The sequence below is a fragment of the Stylophora pistillata genome, chromosome 14, assembly GCF_964205215.1.
Source record: "Stylophora pistillata chromosome 14, jaStyPist1.2, whole genome shotgun sequence".
In the NCBI taxonomy this organism is placed as follows: Eukaryota; Metazoa; Cnidaria; class Anthozoa; order Scleractinia; family Pocilloporidae; genus Stylophora; species Stylophora pistillata.
In genome coordinates this window covers 8743349-8764693 of record NC_142532.1, presented here as the reverse complement: position 1 = coordinate 8764693, position 21345 = coordinate 8743349, and the positions used below count along the sequence as shown (strand labels likewise).

The 21345-nt window shown below is 41.4% G+C and overlaps 2 pseudogenes across 1 annotated transcript; both read left to right on the top strand.

Moving 5' to 3' along the window:
* The first annotated feature begins 9050 nt into the window (after window positions 1-9050).
* LOC148716394 (uncharacterized) lies at window positions 9051-10096 on the top strand (annotated as a pseudogene).
* Window positions 10097-18361: 8265 nt separating this feature from the next.
* LOC148716393 (uncharacterized) lies at window positions 18362-20478 on the top strand (annotated as a pseudogene). Its single transcript, XR_015995185.1, has 3 exons — window positions 18362-18844; window positions 18973-19153; window positions 19689-20478. The product of XR_015995185.1 is annotated as an uncharacterized LOC148716393 (transcript).
* Window positions 20479-21345: the final 867 nt, after the last annotated feature.

Here is a 21345-nt window from a genome sequence, read left to right as displayed (position 1 = left end):
TAAGATTGTGATGATAATTATTTTCGTTTTCGGCTATTATCATTATGGTTTCTGATTAGACAAAAGGTACTCAACTCAGTGGAAATAGGCTGGAGGCAGTCTGTAAAATCAAAACGACATTCGTAAAAATCTTGTTTGTATACTTATGAAGTTTCTCTGAATCTTTTATTCCTTGCCAAGTTTGTTAACATGGCGTGGATAGCGGCTTCTCAAGTGGATAAAGTTTATTCCCATTTTAAAGACTCTCCGCAGGGGTTAGCGCGAGTTCTGCAATATCCCCTAAGTTAATTTTTCTCGAATTCCAATCATTTGAAAGTGTTATTCTAGTGGTTATTGTTTCCTTTGTTCATATTTTAACTCCTCATCGGCCTTAATTTAATTAATTGAAAAAAGTACTTCTCATAAGTATAATTACTCAGTGATTATGGAGATGCGCGGGCTCTGGTTGGTCGACGCACTGTGCCATATCTTGCTATGATCACCTCGCGCGAAGTGATTATAGCAGCAGCAAATGGCAGCAAATGGCCTCCTCGCGTTTTTTTCAATGTTCCTCAGGAAGGGATGAACGCAACTGAAGAAAATTCAATCGCAAAGATCGCAAAAGATGTTGAGGGGTTGGCAGAACACTTTTCAAAAGAAAGATATGAAGTTTTCACTGATTATATTAAATAAATCTGTTAAAACTTCTTGCTTATCTTGATGCGAGTAATCAACACAATTGTAACAAACTATGTGCAGTACTTTCTTTATTTAAAAAAATTTACGACAGAATCTGAAAGAACATAAGCAGTTATACTTAAACGATTATTCACCTCAATCGACCTCAGGCTCAGTCAATTTTGTTAAATAGTCCCCTCGACCTCGGCTCGGGAATCATTCAACAACATTCGCCTTCCGGCGGTGACTAATTGTTAAATGTGAATTTTCGTACAAGGAAAATTTTTGAACAAAGTAGCTAAACGAAGTAATTACGTCTGTGTCGTTGTTTTAATTCAGATTCGCTTCAAATTCAAAGCTGAAGTCGAGTCCTCATCACACCGCAAGGACCCTCGCTAGGAATGGTATTTTTTTGATGCTGTTGGAATAGTTTCAGTCGATCGTAAATCTTATGACAAGTTACAGACAGAAGAGTGAAAACGTGACTTGTACTGTTCGGAATCAAAACAGACACGTTTATTCCAACACGGAAAACGTAGACACACGGTAAACGACAACAACCGTTAAACAAAACCGCCGCTCGATAAATTAAAAAACTTTTCAACTCTTCTCTAAGAAAATTGCACACGTCAAAAATAAAAAGGTCCGCGTGATTTGCTTACGATATTATTAACCTACGTAATCACAAAGCACGCGCACGCGAGTCGCGCGCGCACAAGTTCGTTAACGTCCTCTTAACACGTACATTCCATGACCTCGTGGAATTCTCGGTGACCAATCAGGTTTTACTATATCTTTTTTTCCGTATTACGTAATGATAGTTGATGGTGGCCGATCTTTTAATAAATGTAAAAACTTCCATTCTGGCTGTCGATCATGTCTGAGAGAAAGTCTGAGCTTATAGTCTGTCTGATTCTTGGATCCAGCCACGCTAACTGTAATACTGAGAGATTCTGGGAGGGTGTAGAAACTTGGAAAGCGCGCTCCACGGAGTGAAATTTTTTCTGACAAGAAAAATAACGCCTTAACACGCATCAAAGTCTCAACACACATTTATCCATTTTTTTCAGACACAAAACCACCAAAGCTCTAATAGTAAAGTAAAAGCAATGGCAATAACAACAACAAATTTCGACAGTTGAGAATCAATTTATTGATTTAAACCAACTGGAGTTCGCAATATCAGTGTTCCTATAACGACGATTATGAATAGAATAAATAACTACTGACAGCTCCGTTCTGTAACTCCCACAAAGCTTTTTCTTCATGCATTTAGAAGCAACTGAGAACTTTTCCGAGATATTTATCTTTTAGTTGTTGTAAGGAATTTATAACAATTACGATCGAATTACGGTAAGTCGAACCTTCAAAGCAAATTGATAAAGGTTCAAGATACTCAAATTGGGAGACAAAGGACCAGAAATACGGGAATAACGATGGTTAAATGTACTGCTTTTCTAGTCAACCAATACTTGGCTGTGAAGCCGCGCGATGCGGTTCCAGTCGAGGCCCACAAATTGATTCTTGCTCACCATAGTGTCTCCAGTAGCTCAGTGGTTAGAGCATCCGACTAGATCACGGAGTGTCGTGGGTTCAAGTCCGATCTGGGGCTCGGATTTTTTCTATTACACTAAATATCATTTCATCTTTACATGCTTTTCTAGTCATACATATTATGTTTTAGTCAAATATAATTATAGAGAAGTTGAGTAACAATGAAACACTAAATTACTGCAGAAAGGAAAGCGTAGCGTTAGTTGGCGAGAGGTCCGAGTTAACGAGGGTCCGAGTTATCGGGATCGAACTGTATTTTTAAATGCAAATCTCATCCTTCTCCTCCACCGCTTTAACTGAAAAAGCTCGAGAATCCCCTGAAAAGTTACTCTATGTGTTGACAGACAAATAACAAACCAACAAGTAAACGAAGTCATTTTGCGTAAACTCAATGAAGGAAGTACCTCCGAAATGATTCACTCTGAAAACTGTAACGTATCTATAACTTAAACTAGCTTTAACTCTACCGCAAGGACAGACTATAACCAAGATTAAGTTGTTGGGACTTTCGAGTAACGGGCTCCTGCTCTTTAGGTCCCATCTTCCTCCATTCTCCAAATTCTTTCCTGCTTAGGTGCTATTGAAAGCTTTAATAACTTGATCAGAAGTGTCATTAGTATGAATTGCGGCGAGCTTTTAGCTCCAGATAGCTAATTGCATTATGCAGTATTTTCACTGAAATGGCTGTATGATATCTTAAGACTGGTAACAGAGGCGGATCCAGGAATTTTTTATTGGGGGGGGGGGGTCCAAACTTTGGTTCAGAAAGGACTGTTGGACTCTTTTGAGGCAAATTACTTCTCCCCCAAACCCCCTCCCACCACTCGCGGTTGCACGTTATGATTCCTTGGCTGCTTACCGTTTACTTGGATTCATTAAAAAAATCAGCCAGTTAAAAAGTGATATACAATCCTGTCGATGTAGGAGTTTCAGTCTCAAAGTTGTAAGCGTCAGGTCTGGTAGGGGGGATCCGGATTCCCCGGACCTTCCCCCTGGATCCGCTACTGGGTAACGCTCTTTGGAGTCTCATCGCAATATTTAGAGAAGTCGCTATGCGTTGAAGTGTACCAGATTCTTGTGATGATATGGAAAAGTTTATCAATCAGTGCAAAATCTCACACTAAAAAGATGTGACTTTTAAAGATGCTTTGGATAGACTCATGTTTATGAAATGAACATAGAACACCTGCGCGTGTAAATAGTCAGACACAATGTCAGATGGATTGTTCAGTGCACATCCAGAAAAACAACCAAACATATACATTTTGTCGGAGAAGAGCTACAAATTAACCTAAGCTAGCCTACTGTTACCAAATTTTTTATTTAAAAACCTGAATTCAAAAACAAACTATTTTAAAACCAAAGGCCGTACTGATTTATCTACACCTTAAAGCTTGTAGTAAAAAGAATCTAAATAATGAAAAAAAGATAATTCAACTATAAATTTTGGAAAAAAAAACAACAACAACCAGCCTCTGAACAGTATGACCACCACAGCTGAGTAAAGTACTGCCATGTGCATTTCATTGGATGAATCTGATCTTTACCCAACCATCTCCAGCGCTATTATAACAACATTCATTTTGCTGATTTTCCCCGTTGTAAAAAGATCCTCCTTCTTCCCCCGCAGGAAACATTTTCTACCTCACCACCATTTCCCCCAGAGTAACCTCCACCGCCACCAGCTCCGTTGTTGCGTGCGCGAAAACCACCGCCACCTCCGAACCCACCCACACGAGCTCCACCAGTTGCTCCGTCAATATATCCTTTACCTCCTTTTACCCCTACCCCATTAGAATTCTCTGCATTTTGTCCATTACTGTAGAAGCCACCACCACCGCCACCGCCTATAAGAAACAAAATGCTATCAGTGGTTCTCTCATCGATTTTCTCTCCTAAAACTGATTAAACAACGGTTCACAGTAGACTATTTCACAACTTAATTTGGTTCTTAATTTTGAGGGGTTATTCCAACATGACTGGATATTTTTAGTAATATTAAAGCTCGCGAGGGATAAACCGTTGTTAAAATTTTCTGTTTGCTGACGTTGTCTATTCCAAATCTTCAGCCTAAGTAGGTCCTAAGAGGTCCTGAGAATTGTTCCGATGTCATCCCATGAATAGATATCGAGAGGAAATTACGCTTAATATCCATATTTGACGGATTGAAGGTGAGCAGTAAATAAATTAGTAGGATTTTTAAAACTGAACGAGCGAAACTTAGTTGAAATTAGATTTTTTTGGGGGAAAAACCTCAAGAGATGTTGTCAAAGAGGTTATGATAACTTCAATTTAGAATTGATCATTTCAGTGATGTAATTGTAGGCGTTTATCGCATAGAGGATATCGGGGTACTAAATCTGACACCAGACCCATCTAACCTTGATTCCAATACGATTTAATCTGATATCAAACACGTCAAAATAAAATACAAACAAGAAAACCTAGTCTAAGCGACAGTACAAGGAGCTGAACTAAAACAATAATTATTACACAACAACACAAAGGTCGAGCACATAAACCCTAACAATAATCGATCAAATAATAAACGAAAACAATAAGGGGAGAGAAAAATACGCTTACCGATTGTCCTAGAAGTCGCAAATGATCGCAGATAACTCTATCGCACAAACTCGCATAGACTCTCCTTTTAGCGACAGCGCATGAGCCCACAACGCACGAGGTCGCAATAATGTCTCACTAAAACTTAACATTCAGTTTAACTTAACGACAGTTACAAGTGATTATGGTTTTGATTATCTTACTGTCGTCTTACTATAATGATGGATTGAACAAACTGATCGAATTTTCTTCTTAGCTTTATCATCTCACCCGAAAGTTGACTTCTGCTTTTTCCTCCATGTCCGTCTTCTCCTCCTGAATCCAACGGCGATTTGCATCCTGCATTTCCTGTGGTGCTTATGGAGGGAGGCATCACATGTCGGATGTTGTTCTGAAAGTTTTCTAATTCCCCCTCCACCTCCAGCTATGACCAAAGGCGTGTTGTTTCCTCTTACTACAAATGTACCTCCACCACCTCCAGCAGTTTTTTGGCTGTTATTCCCTCTGTTCCCTTTTTGGCCAACAAGTACATGTATCAACAAACATATGAAACATATGTGTGAACTGCGGTTATGAGACGTATATGAGCACGATCCTTCGCAGTAAAGCACTATTTGAGCAATAGTGAAAATCAGACCTGAAAAAAATTTCAGGCCTGTACGGGATTCGAACCACTGACCTCTGCGATACTAGTGCAGCGCTCTACCAATTGAGCTAACAAGCCAACTGGGAGCAGGCCATCAAATTAATTCGACATAAACCCGTAGATGATAAATCAAACAACAACAAACATATGAAACATATGTGTGAACTGCGGTTATGAGACGTATATGAGCACGATCCTTCGCAGTATAGCGAATAGTGCTTTACTGCGAAGGATCGTGCTCATATACGTCTCATAACCGCAGTTCACACATATGTTTCATATGTTTGTTGTTGTTTGATTTATCATCTACGGGTTTATGTCGAATTAATTTGATGGCCTGCTCCCAGTTGGCTTGTTAGCTCAATTGGTAGAGCGCTGCACTAGTATCGCAGAGGTCAGTGGTTCGAATCCCGTACAGGCCTGAAATTTTTTTCAGGTCTGATTTTCACTATTGCTCAAATAGTGCTTTACTGCGAAGGATCGTGCTCATATACGTCTCATAACCGCAGTTCACACATATGTTTCATATGTTTGTTGTTGTTTGATTTATCATCTACGGGTTTATGTCGAATTAATTTGATGGCCTGCTCCCAGTTGGCTTGTTAGCTCAATTGGTAGAGCGCTGCACTAGTATCGCAGAGGTCAGTGGTTCGAATCCCGTACAGGCCTGAAATTTTTTTCAGGTCTGATTTTCACTATTGCTCAAATAGTGCTTTACTGCGAAGGATCGTGCTCATATAAGTACATGTATGATCTCATCTTTAGTCAACTTGAAGTTTCCAATCATCTAGCCCCTCTTCTTCCGTTCCTAATGACACTGTCCTTACCGTACCCCCTGAGGCTCCTATTGCTTCAATTCTGTATTCGCCAGTGTGTGGTACAGTCCACAGTTGAATACCGCTTGACATTTCAACTTGTCTGTCATGATAATAACTCGTGTAATGACCACTGACTAAGCGTGGACCCCGAGATCCACTTGCACCAAGGGTTCTAAGTACAGCTGTAAATCCTGCGCAAAATACATGCAATGAAAGTGGAAGTTTTGATATTAGTACAAAATTGTTAAAATTTTCTTTTGTAATGCCAACTACCACTACTTTTAAGTAGTGGTAGTTGGCAATACAAAAGTAGTGTTCATTAGTTCGAAGATCGCTTTCATATTGAGTATTGCCATAGTTACCAACTAACAAAATGAAAAGCGAAATTAGAAAAGGGAAAAAACAACTCTGTAAATTCTACTAAAAAGTCAAAGCGCTTTCAGGAAGTCTTTACGTGACTTGTATAAAGTAGCGAGGTTTTTACCTTCTTCCGGTTCCGCTAATGACTAGTCGCGTTTGGTCAAATTTAAGTTGAATTGCAAGAGTTAGAGGCGAAAGAATAAACAAATCATTGTATTCGATTCCGGGAAAGGAAATGAATGAGAATAGTAAAGTGAGAAAGCGCCGTGGGGGAAAGATTGACCGTATGCAGCAGAAGGAAAAGGAAAAAATAGTTGCAATGCAGTGGCAGTAAGTTTTCCTGGTTCCCTCGTTAAGACTTTGTGAAGACTTCAAAGAATGAGTGAGATATATATTGCTCCACAGGTTAAGCAAAGTGTGCGAACAAGCTATGAAAAAATACTCTTACAGAAAGGAGAGGAAGAAAAGTTCTTAACGTTGATAGATGGCTCAAACTTTTTTAAAATGTGAATAGCTATATTTCTGCGATGTCTCGAGCTCTGCTCAATGCAAAGTAATGTTCTAAATGAAAGATACTGCTGAGAAGATACGTGTTTTTCTTTCTTCTCTTTTTCTGGCATCACATTTTGTACCTTGACGGGCCTGCAGCGTGATTGACCTATTCATCTGTTTCTTTCCCCGATTCCTTGTCTGAATTTCAGGTTGGTCATCGAGATGGACAAACCGGTATCCCGGCAGCATAAACTGAGAATTCATTAACCTTAATTGCCCTTCTGTTCGTAGAAGCAAGTTGAAGTTTTGAGGAAAGTTTTGACGTTGTGACCGTTATAAGAAAAATTTAAATGATTTCCCCTCACCTTTCTGCTCAACAGTGTATTAAAATGTAAAAATAGTTTTCTCCTTACCTTTCTGCTCAACAGTGTATTAAAATGTAAAAATAGTCTATAAGAGAAAAATCGATTTTCTAGATGGGATTTGAACCCACGACCCTTCGTGATCTAGTCGGATGCTCTAACCACTGAGCTACAGGAGACTCTATGGTGAGCAAGGGTCAATTAGTGGGTATTGACTGGAACCGCATCACGCGGCTACACAGCCAAACATCAGCTAGCGCATAGAAGTTCACTAACAGCATCACGCTGTCACATTAAAGCCTCGCATGCATTAAAGCATCAGATGCAGCCAACCAGCCCCCAAAGTGAGCATGTAAAGATGACATAAACAATTTTTGATATGTGTAGCCGCGTGATGCGGTTCCAGTCAATACCCACTTATTGACCCTTGTTCACCGTAGAGTCTCCTGTAGCTCAGTGGTTAGAGCATCCGACTAGATCACGGAGGGGTCGTGGGTTCAAATCCCTTCTATTCTCTATTCTCTTCTATTAAAAATTGTTTATTTAAATAGTCTATACACTGATTGTTAATTCAAGGAGTTAAAAGATTAAAGGAAATTTTTCTTGACTTTACAAGTAAGGATGTTAATAGGTTCAATTGAATCTTCCCAGCCAAAACCAAAAGTGCTGATATTACAATTCACAAAGAGCATTCATGTCACAATTTTTTGTTCAATTATTATAATAGTCTATATCTAGGACAGTCTGAACCAAACTTTTTGAACGATCCAAAAATTTTAAAAAGGTTCATATGGACATAATAACAACTGAAACAACAAATACGTGCCAGTGCAGCTAGTGCCGTTTCCATGAAATATTTCCTTACAACTGCAGTGGTAAGATACCTTGGCATTTTAACACTTAGCATTTACATCACAGACATGTTTTGTGTCAGCACACTCATCTATATCCGGATGAACAAAACGAGTTCAAAATTCTAATGTGATATCGTTGGAACAATTCCTATCATTGCGAATAAGCAATAAGACAATCTATTTCAAATATTTATTGACACAGTGTTTCTTCTTATCATGATACGTTACACATAATTACCTGTGCAGTTAGCTCCAATTCCTTGAAATCCGTTTTTGCACGTGCACTTATAAGATGCCAGGGTATTGTTACATTCAGCATTCACATCACAGCCGTGTATTCCGTCAGTACATTCGTCCAATCTACAATATTAAAAGATAAAGAACATTGTGTTATTAACATTTGGACTTAAGAGTCACCTCAGATAAGAAAGGTTAAATAAATAACATAGTATGTTAACAAATACTGGCTGGACAGTTGTCTGCACATTCATGCTAAGATTCTTGAGCTCTTTCTTAACATAATTTGCTGATTCCTGATCTGTGAAAGATTTCGTATGATGTCTCCTCGTTATTCACAAACGTGCCTTTGGACGAAACAATAGAGATCTTGGTTAACAGAGCCTTTTCGAACAATTGGTTCAATACGACCCACAATCTTGCCCTTACCAGAACAGATCTTATTGACCTCCTAAACGTAGCCTCCAAAGGCCAACTATTTCAATTTAACGGAGCTCTATACGAACTGACAGATGGCGTTGCTATGGGGTCCCCTCTCGGGCCCTTATTAGCAAACGTCTTCATGTCATCCATCGAAGATGCCCTATTATCGTCCCATCCTATTATCGTCGATATGTTGATGATACACTCACTGTAATGCCTGATCTAGCGACAGCAACTACCTTCTTGCATACCCTCAACAGCGCCCACACTTCGGTCAAATTCACCATAGAGGTGGAGAAGAACAGCAGGCTTCCTTTCCTTGGCACCGCACTACTCAACCATGCACCTCGGATTGAAACCAAGGTATATGTGAAACCAACAAACACGGGTCTACTATAACACTACCATAGCCATGTAGACAATCGCTACAAACGGAGCTTGCTGAAAACTATGCTGGATCGCGCACACCGATTATCTTCCTCCTGGGCCCATTTCTCTGATGAGTGTGATCGCCTAAAGAAAGTTTTCGCACGGCTTAAATACCCGGAACGCCTGGTAAATTCTACCATTAACACCTTCTTACAATCGAGAATTGTTGGTGAGCAGCCCACACAGACGCCCAAAGAACCAATATCCATTGTTCGTGTGGTCATACCTTTCAAAGATCAGGAATCAGCAGATTATGTTAAGAAAGAGCTCAAGAATCTTAGCATGAAGGTGCAGACAACAGTCTAGCCAGTATTTATTAGCCGCAAAGTTGGCCAAGATCTTAAAGTACTAGAAATCAAGCCACAGATCGTCAACCAACAACGCGTCGTTTATCAATTTCAATATGACCTGTGTGATGCGGGTTATGTGGACTATACACGCGGACACTTACACACACGCGTGGATGGACATAAACGAAAGGCATCTTTAATATGTAAACACTACCACGAACGGCACAGCGAAGTCCCGAAAGACCTACTGAAACGTTTTAGCATTCTGAAAGAGTGTAGTAACAAGTTCGATTGTTTGGTGAACGAGATGCTTTTCATCAGAGACCTAAAACTTACTCTGAACGTGCGAAGCGATTCAATTCGCGCAAAAGTATTTGTTGAATTAGCTCCTGACATATTTATGCTATATTAGTGTTACACCTTGCCACAAACTTTGTAAGTTTTTATTTCTCCTTGACAATGGTGTCATGATGACACCGAAACGTCGGTTTTTATCCTTGGTTTTTAATAGTAGGCGTGCGATTTTTGGTCGACTGCTATCTTTAGACGAGACTACATACACTGACTTGGTAGTGAAATTTTGGACACTTACGCTTTTTTTGAGAAACATTTTATAGGATCGATAAGAGAATTTTCTCCTTGGTCGTTCGGCCTGGCAAAATCAGGCAATAAGCATTTTATCGTATGACCACCAAGTGTTGAAAATTTCAACCTAAATAGGACGCGATAGACGTGCACACGTAGCCACTCGAGCACAAAAAAAAAATTCTGAAACTTGTCCCTTATTTTTTTCCGGACCGGCTCACGTCAACCCGTGCGGCTCTGTACACCCCAACTTCAACTGCGGTTTTCCATGGGATTGCGCAAGCGGGGCCGAACGGGTTATATGATAAATATAAGTTATAATTGATGTGCTCCACGAGTTGCGAAGTCGGTTTTTGTCCTACCTTTTTTAATATGGAGGAACGTGTGATAGCTCGAGATGTGATACCCAGTCTGTGAGCCTTGAAATCATCCTGAGGCTATTTTATAACAACCATATGTAAAACTAGCAATTGTTGATATATTCTCGTTTACAGTCCTTGCAAATCTTGTTGGTATTTCAATGGAACAGCCAAACGCAACAGTTTGTCCTTTCAGACATCGATTCATACCTATCAGGAATTGGGTTTATAGGGTAAGGATAACGGCCGCTCAAATAATTTTAATGGAGTTACACAGCAGCAGTTGGAGGTTTTTCCATAATACCCTACTCAAAATGTACTTGCCCTTTTATGCAGTATCTCCTTTTGTTATCAGTTTATCTTACATGTTCATTTTCATCAGAGTCCGATGCAGTCGTTGACCTTGATTTCATTTTACGACTCAAAGCCGCAGAAAGAACTCCAATGGGTACCTCGCTTAACGTTTCACTCTAATCTTTCCTTTGTTTTCTACTAGCGTTGTTCTATGTAGTTCTGCTTGCTTTTCTCCTAAGTGAGGCTTTATATGTTGCTATGCTTGTACTGAATACATTCTTGGCTGACTCCCTTACAATTAACTTGAATCCCGCAATATACGCTTTACGAATGTCAGGATTCAGGGCAGGTCTGTTACAGGTACTTTGTTGGGTTCCAAACCGCCCCAATTTACTTTGTTCTTCCCATTCAAAACTTGAGAACATCTAGAATAAAATGATGGACAGCAAAAAGCAATAAACCTATATTTTGATGTTTCTGGGCAAGTTCACTTTTTATTTTGCTACAGATGCTGTTGTATTATCAGTTTTTGGATATAACCGTCTGAATTGGGTTCAGACATGCATTTGAATAGAATAGATATTCCTTGTAGCTGTGAAATGTAACATTTTCTAGTCGGTGAGAGAGTGGTTTTGCTTGTCACGCAAAAATGCCCCGACAAATTTAGCCTTTTTTACATTTGCCAGAATGCAATTTCTGAACACCCTTACTGTCCTTTATAAATAAACGGCAAATGGCACATTAATCTTCCCTCTAGCTGAATTCTTTTAATTTAATTGCGTAAATTGGCATGACCGACGGCAATCTCTATCCTTTTCAGTTTCAAAATTTTAAGTCATAGTTTCGTTTAAAATTGGCACGTTTTGTCTTCAGCCCAGCATGAATAACATAAATACGTATTCCAAGGTAAGGTGAATTGAGAGATGCGAAGAACAATATGGCGGCCACGATTTTATGGCTTCGCTCGATTTCACTCACTTTACTGTGTTTCAACTTGTACTACGATCCCAGAACATATTGTTCAATATCCTTAAGTGTCCAGCCACGAAACTTGCCAACGCTGTTGCCGTTCAACATCGTTTATACAACTCCTTTGGCCGAGGTGAGTATCAACATCATTGGAGTTTGAAGGCCATTGTGGCTGATAAAAGCGACACAAGTTGTAAACTATGTAAAATGACCATTCTACAACAAATTATTTATAGCGGTGACTTTGAGGTTGTTGCAATCACTGAGACATGGCTTAAAAGTTCTGTGGTTGACAATGAAATTATACCAGGTTACTCCATCTTTCGACGAGATAGAGAAGATCTCGCTGGTGGAGTATTGATCGCGGTTAAGGAAGGAATTCAAGCTTCAAGACGACCTGATTTAGAGAAGGATGACATCGAACTGGTTGTCGTACATCTAAAAAAGGAAACGTAAAGCCTGTTACCATTTATTGTTTTTATCACCTTGATCCATAGCCTGATCCTCTTCTTGAACTTAACTCATCTGTACGAGACAACACAGAGTCCGCTTGTATCCTAATACTCGACGATTTCAATCTGCCAGAATGGATTGGACAGACGACGAAGCACATCCAGTAAATAAAAGTAGCCGCGCGGACCACAGAATATTCTGTGACCTTATGGGGGACAATTTTCTATATCAGCTTGTTCCTGGTCCCACGCATGTTGCCGAAAAAAGCTCGACCTTGTGCTATGCAATTGGCCCGAGATTATTAAGAACGTTCTAACCTTTCATCCACGTGAAGGTATATTTCCCTCAGACCATTACGTCGTAGAGTTTGAAATTCGACTAAAGTTTCAAAGAGCAAAAAGAGTGACGAGGCAATTTAACGACTTTAAGAATGGGAATTTTGATGATCTACAGGATTCTCTTACTCGAGTACCTTTCGATGTTGCTTATTCGGACGATATAAATGAACACTGGTCAAATTGGAAGGACTTGTTTTTAACAGCTGTTAAAGATCGTATATCGGTAATAGCAGTCCACGATACTAACTCTCCTCCTTGGATAGATGGCGAAGTCAGTCACTTGATGCGCAAGAAATACGCAGCTTTAAAAAAATTTCGCCCGAACAAGACCCCAGAACGAAAGGGAAAATTACGCGCTTTGAGTCAAAACATCAAGTATGTAGTTCGCTCAAAACATCGAAAGTACTTAGTACAAATTTAGAAGTCTCTACCACGGTGTTTCTAGGAGGTCGGTCTGGCACAAGTCTGGTGATCTCGTACAACGGTGTGACAGCTAAGGAACCTGCTCAGAAAGCAGAACTTTTTAATAATATTTCTGTTCTGTTTTCCATCCCACAGCCTCTAATGAAAACAGGGCGGAAATTAACATATCACCAAAAACTGCTATGGAAATTTTGCAAATAGAAGTATCAGCTGAAGAGGTGAGAAATCACTTGAATGGACTAGACACCTCAAAAGCATGTGGTCCCGACGGCATTCCAGCTCGACTGTTAAAACAATGCAGTGAACAAATAGCTCCGAGTCTCTGCGCTATTTTTAACACCTCTCATAGCAGCGGCAGAATTCGAAGAGAATGGAGGTCGGCAGATATAACACCCATCCACAAGAAAGAATCGAAAGAGTCAGCTGATAATTACCGACCCACATCGCTTCTCTCGATTGTACGCAAAGTTTTGGAACGTTGTGTATTTAAGGCCATGTACAATCACATTAATGACTGAATCACAAAATTTCAACACGGATTTTTCAAGAACCGATCATGCGTTACGCAGCTATTGTCAGTATTGCACACTATCGGACAACACCTTGATCAGAACACTCAAACAGATGTTGTTTACTTGGACTTCGCCAAAGCCTTCTATACGTTAGATCATCAGATCCTACTGGCTAAGCTGGGGGCATACGGGGTGACTGGGAGGCTACATTCATAGTTCACTGACTATCTTGGTGGACGGATGCAGAGAGTGGATGCAGCGTCACAGTGGGCACCAGTCACCTCCGGTGTCCCCCAAGGAAGCCTCCTGGGTCCTTTATCGTTTACCATCTTTATCAATGATCTCCCAGAAGAAACTGTGGATGCTGTTATGGTCGCATTATATGCTGACGATACGAAATTGTATCACAGCATCAAATCAATGGGCGACTGCATTCCTTACAGACCACGCTTACCAACTTGATGAGTGGTCTCAGCGTAATAACATCTGTTTTAACACCAGCAAGTGCAAAGTCCTAACCGTGACCCGTAAAAAGAATCCCCTAACATACAACTATCACCTCAACCAAGTTCAGCTTGAACGTGTCAGCAATGAGAAATATGTCGGGCTACTGTCACACGTACACTCTGTTTAGCTAAACTCAGTCCGTGACGTTTTTCTCTTGTTCTTGTTTTTTTTTTTTGTTGCGTTGCATTTCGGTACATATACACGAGGTAGAGTTTGGTCACGTTTTTGGACTGTAGCTTCTCACACGTGTTTTATCGACGAGCTCTTGCGGGCTGTAAACTCTTCTTTTAATCGTTTGGTTCTTACAAAATGTAAGTAGGATTTCGATTGACGCTTGTTTTAGGTATTCATTTTATTTATTCGTCTTCTTGTTTGTTTTCTTTCTCAGTTTTCACCGTCTTGTTACCGTTTTTCAAGACATGTTCATACTATCAATTGCGATGGTCAAAAATTAAAGGAATATTACGGATACCGGGTCGAAGTTTTGTGCTATCCCCAACATAGTGAAAAATTTTTTGTCCCACTAAGAGTAATTTGTTGAAGACAGTCCCTCTACCCGAATTTATTGAGGAATGGTCGCTTCGAGTGCAATTGATGGTATAGGTGGAGTGGATCACAGGATTGTGGATCGAGGAATAGACCAAGTTGATTCAGGCTGGGAGATAAATCAAATGGACCCTGGAATGAGCCTGTCGGTTAAAGGCAACCAAGATTTTCCACTGGACATAGGAGTCACAGCCTTTTCACTGCCGTCTGCTGATCTTAATCCACCATCAGCACTAGAAGCATTTGGATACTCGCTACGCCAGGACCCCTGCCAAATACACAAATCAATTTCAGTGAAGTTTTGCGGCAAAAGGGTATAAGTGAACAACATCGACTGGCGAACTCGTGGAACAAAGTTGCTAGATACGTCACTGCCGAAAGGCAACAACTGCGTACTTGTCTGTACACAAATTGGGACCCCTCATCCGCCCGGAAAATGGTAGAGAGTTTAACCCTTCCTTGGAATTCCTTCCAAGCTATTCATGTAAAGTACGTTCCAGGAAATAATGAAAGGAAACGTCTTCAAGAAGTAGGAGCAAGATTCGAGTCCCTCAAAGAGACAATGACAATGCTAATCGAAGAATGTGAAAGGCAAATACAGTCAGATCGAGAAACCCAGAAGCACGAAGATGAAATCTCTACAAAGAGTGAAAAAACACACAGGAGTTCTTTGTCTTCAAAGGCCTCTTCATCATCTAGAAAGGAAAAGTTACGTACAGCTCTGTTAGCCAAGAAGAACCTGGAGCTCGCGGAGCGAAGAGCTGAAGAGGAGGCCGAGTTAGCCAGACAAAATGCAAAAACTGAACTGAGGCGTTTAGAGGATGAGGCAACTACAGCCGAGCTAGATTGGAAAATCGAAAGGGATTGCGATGAAGGAACTGGTCTACTGGGCGCCAATAATGAGGTTCCTCCAAATTATGAAACTGATAAGCTTCCATTCCAACACAGTCGTAAACCTGCTCTTGAAGAGTCGGAGCTAAGGTGGCTGGACATCTCTAAGAGGCCATATGAGACAATGCCAGATGTTATACCAGTAGGTTACTCCACCCCCTTCGACAAGGTACCACTACATGTTTCCCTTATGCGCGAAAATAAGGAAGACCGGCTACCAGTTTCAAACTCCCGTCCCTCTTGCCATGAAGACCTAAACTCATTTCAGTCCAAGCCTAAGTCTGTTCTAGTCACTAAACAAGAGGAGAATACCCCTTAAGATCATGTAGCAGCTATGTGGAGGGTGAAACTCCTAAATGATATTGACCCGACTCAATTTAGTGGTAATCTAGCTGAATTTCCCTTCTTTGGGGAGCAGACCCCCACACATCTTGAAAGTGAGCTTCTGAATGACGCCCAAAGAGTTGAGTACCTACTAAAATTCTTGAAAGGTGAAGCGCTCAAAGTAATCCAAAAAATCCGAGGCTGCTCCTATGCCGATCTCATGAAGACTTTAGAGGAGCGTTTTGGTCAACCCATCCAGGTGTCTTAGGCCTGCACTGAGGACCTCGTTTCTGGCCCTAGGCTCACCTATGGTGACAGTGTGAGTCTGCAAAACTTTGCTGAGGAATTGAACACTGCATCAAAAATCCTGAGGGGTGATGTTGAGAGAAGCTAGTGCAGCTACTAATCCGAGAAGGATTGTAAACAGACTCCCAAATGACCTGATCACAAAATAGCAAACTCAACACTATGCGATAGTCAGCAGAAATAGAACTGCCCGATTGCAGGACATCGCAGACTTCGTCAAAAGGCAGGCCTCAATCCGAAACGACCCGGTATTTGGATCCTAGCGACAAAGACGAGAAAACAAAGAGGAAAACAGGAATTCCCCGAGAAGCAAAGGGACACTACTGCTGCCTGCAAAGAATACCACAATCTCATCCACACAAGTCGAAAATCAATTCAGAAAAAAACCCTTAGCCACCTGCTCCATCTGTAAGTCTGGATCTCATCGTTTGCAGCACTGCCCGATCACTTCGCGGTGCGATCGCGTAGCTGTGAGGCGTCAGCACGCAGCGTATGGATTTTGCTTTAATTGCGGCTGTCCCAAACCTAATCACAGCGGTTCCACCTGCCTAGAGCCCCCAGCTTGTACCAAGTACACTGATCATCATCTAACATTACTGCATAAGGAGAATGACTGTGGCCGCCGTCGCTTCAGGACAAGAGATCAGAAAGGAGATGTTGTAATAATAATGACAACCAACAAGCGCCTCCTGCTGCTACACCTCCCCTCCAACCACAGGGTTCAAGACAAGAAATAGAACCTCCAGCGGGCAACAAACATCAGTCCACAGTAAGTTCAAATGGCATAAGCACCGAAAGAGCTCAAGTCTTGCTAAACGTGCTACCAGTAACTGTCACCACAGAGAATGGTGCTTCCCTTTCTACCTATGCGTTTTTGGACAACGGCTGTAGCGACACTCTCATTGATAGTGAACTTGCTGATCAGCTTAATCGGGAAGGGGGGATATATCAACAAAGTTGAAATGGTAAATTAGCCACCGTAATGATTACAAAAGCTGACGTTTCGAGCGTTAGCCCTTCGTCGGAGCGAAGCCCTTCGTCGGGCCCTTCGCTCCGACGAAGGGCTAACGCTCGAAACGTCAGCTTTTGTAATCATTACGGTGGCCAATTTACCATTTCAACTTTGTTGATATATCCCAATTATTTCGCTACTCCCACCGACGCAGCCCCGAACAGTTTCTTTCGAAACTATCAGCCTTTAATCGGGAAGGGCCCCTAGAACAAACTGGTATCAAGACGATAAGGAACAATGAGGAACTGATAGAAAGTAAATGTGTGTCATTCACCCTAAGTCCCGTGCAAGGGTGTGGCCGTGATATAGATGTCAATGAAGCCTGTCCTCCCAGATCTCAGTCGGAAAAACTTTTGCCAGAGAAAGTGGATTTTAAGGACTCTCCCCACTTGCAAGGTCTGACCTTTCCAGAGGTTGACGTGAGACGAGTATCGATAATTGTGGGTAACAATGTACCCGCAGCACACTTGCAAAATGAAGTCAGGTTCCCACCGGGCGAAAATGGCCTCCATCGTTATCGATACCCACTCGGTTGGAGTATTGCAGGGCCCCTAAATAGTAGCCGGAGAAAGCAAGCGTCTGTTCACTTTCTGTCAGTCGGCACTCAGCATGAAGACCCAATTGAACGTTTCTGGAAGATCGAAGACTACGAAGCAACGAGGACAGGCGACAAACCACTGTCCATTCAGGATAAGTGAGCTTTGAAGATTCTAGAGGATACCACCACATTTGTAAATGGGCATTGCGAAGTTGGCCTTTTGTGGAGGGAAGATGAGCCACGGCTGCCAAACAACTATACCCTAACCAAGAGGAGACTGGAACTGCCTCGGCGACACCTCACAAAACCTGAAAATCGGGAACTTGCTGCCAAGTACCGCGAGGTCATGGATGAGTATATCTCTAAAGGCTACTTCCGAAAACTATCTCCTGAACAAGCAGTTATGGAGACTTCATACACCTGGTACCAGCCTCATCTCCCGGTAATCAATCTCAACAAACCTGGAAAGCTTCGCATCGTTTTCGATGCCGCAGCTGAGTTTGAGGGCAAATCCCTAAACAAGAAGCTCATCCAAGACCCAGACATGACCAACAGTCTCATTTGGGGTGCTGCAGCACTTTTGGCAAGGAAAGGTTGGGCTGGCCGCTGATGTGGAAGCTATGTTCCACAAAGTAAGGGTGCGAAAACAAGACCAAGATGCTCCACGTTTCTTATGGTGGACTGATGATTATGGGCAGCCCCCAGACGTCTATGTTATGGAAGTGCACATATTCGGTGCTACCGCCTGTCCTTGCATTGCAAACTCTGTCTTGAGGAGAACAGCTGCTGACAATGCTGAAAGGTTTGAGAAGGGAGTCACTGCCATTGTTGAGAAGAATTTTTATGTCGATGATGCCTTACCGTCATTCAAAGACGAGAACTTGGCAGCCAGAGCAGTATCCAGCTCGGCAGAAATGTTAGGAAGTGGTGGATTTCGCTTGACAAAGTTCATGTCAAATAGCAAAGACGCCTTGTCCAAAATACCTGCTCAAAGAAGAGCCAAACCAGAACTGAATCTTGACCTGGATGAATTACCAGTGGAAAGAGCTCTTGGAGTACGTTGGCTTGTGGAGACAGATCAGCTAGGTTTTGAAATTAAAAATGTAACTCGCCCCGAGACAAAGCGTGGGATCCTACCTGCCGTCTGTTCTCTGTATGACCCCCTTGGCTTTGCTGCACATGTAGCCCTCACGGCAAGAGCGCTTTTTATAAGTGGCAACGTAACAAATAGGTTGTTGTGATACTAATCATATTTCTTTTATTTCTTGGCGCAGCTCCTCTCGGAACCATTAGAGATCTTCCAGCCGAATCGTGCAGTGAGATCGCAGTGAGCGAAGGAAATGCGATAGTTAGCAGGAAATACTGGATATACTCTGATGGGCATAGTGAGGTCATCGAGGCCTACTGTGAAGGTAAAATTAGTTTAATCCCACTGCCTTCTTGATCATGGTTCTTATATTCGTGCGATACTTTAAAAAAACATCCTTTTCTATTCGATTGTAACAATAAGTTTCCTATTTAAACCTAGTTACTACAGGAAAGAATATAGCAACGCTGAATCCCTCATGCCATTAGAGTCCTAGCTTGTTTTCGTTTTACTTTTGCTCTTTAGCAATTTACTTTTAGAGGACTCATGGCAGGGTGGTTCAGGGGCCCAGGTCATTCACTGCGTTCATATGTGACAAATGGCCCCGCACATTCCTAGAATATGCAATGTCAAAGTCCGAGTCTTTTGCGAGGTGTCGAACCTCTGCATTTGCTAATTAGATACTACAGTGTTCTCAAGAAAAGGTATAAAAATTGGACTCTCATTTATACCACAGTATATAGGAATGGGGAATGAACTGATTGAGTTGAAGCTGCTTGTAACCGGACCAGTGCAACTGAAGATTTATACAGAAATTTGTAAAAGTAGCAGAGCATTTACTTCCATATTTCTTATTTTAGGTGGCTGGCAAAAAATAAATGGCGAAGAGCCTGTCTGCTTTGGAACCAAAGATAACGAGTATGGAACCTTCAACGACAAAGAGTGGATGAGTGAAGACAATGAAGCTTGTTTACAGGTCAGGGTCGGTGCACTGCAATCCTTCCACTGGCGGATCATACTGGGGCTGCAAAAATAAGTTTTTTTATAAAGATAAGTTGATGACAATCATCACAGATGACAACAAAAACGCCATTCTTCTTCCGGCTGGGAAGTTGGAAGGATTAAAGCCCGGTGTTCACTTATGCGGTACCAAACAGCACTTTTACTGAACTTGATGGGAACAGGCTTGATTCACCAGAGCTCGTTTTTCGCAACCTTTCCAATCCGTTCTCCGTGTCGCGCAGTCAAGAGATGAAGATATGGTACGGACAGGATTGGGAAGATTGCTCAGAAAACGAGAACAAGGGAAAAACCTGTGTTGATGTGCACGCTTGGTATGAGTAAGAACCAAACTAGTCGGAGATAGTTCCTTATCTGACGTTCACAATAACAACAGAGATCGAATCAAACGCTACCTTATCATATGCTCCTATTATTATCAAACCTGTGTTACAGAAGAAAGACGAATATACCTGCTTAGTTACAAAATTGGCTGCTTATGCTTTCGATTCATCTCCGGTTTTAGGTGAAAAAAGTTACGATCCACCGTAAAACACAAGGTATTCCGCAAAACTGTCAATAACACCGGAGCCTCTCCCTTGCCTATGAATTGATTTCTTTGTTTTTGCTTTTTGTGCTTGGTTTAACGAGTAAGAGGCACTTCTGCGAACTCAGGTAACCAAGCAGAGGTACAGGGAGTTTAGGAACCAAGAGGCCTCTCTTGCCAGTTTCTGCAACACAAGTAAATTTGGTTTTATCAAATGCGTTAATAATAAAAAGTGGCTACCGTAAAGAGATTTTAAAGTCAACGGTTGGAACGTTAGCCTTTTGTTAGAGCGAAGAGAGGAACTGTGGGTAGTGTGTGGTTTATACACAGAAAGATGGAGCTTTAACGTGAAAAACCCTCAATAATTTTTTTGTTGACTTGGCGGCCTTCCGAAGAAACGTAGTGTTGCAAAAAGGCGCGTACTGTCATATTTTGATGGCTATAACAAAATAATTTGAGTTTCTCGACTGAATTAGTAGTGTTAATGGAGCATTATCAAGGCTATGTATCGCATTACAAACCTACAGACTCTCATGGTTATTTTTTTTATTTATGTTCACATGCATAATATGCCAAGAATTCCTGTCCTTATTCTCCTGATAATCAGCATGCAGGATAAGCTGGAGTCGATGCAGTCAGGGTACCTGGGTTGCGTGCATATGTTTATCCGTAGTGGTCGTCACGCCATCGAATTGCTATCTTCAACACACAGTGAATGTCTTCGACCTTCTAAATAAAACCTATTAAAAACCCAAAGTCAATTTAGATTTGATGAGACATGTTTCACGCAGTTTTAATCGCAAAGGAAACAACCAGTACCTCCTTTCTCTAAATACCCAAGACCTTTTTACTCCTCACACAGAAGTAAATAACGTAATTTGGTTTTTATGCCTCTGCTTCATAATCCTATATGGTGAAACACTTTCAAGTATCGCGATCTTCTTATAGTTTTGGCTATGCGCGAGGGATGT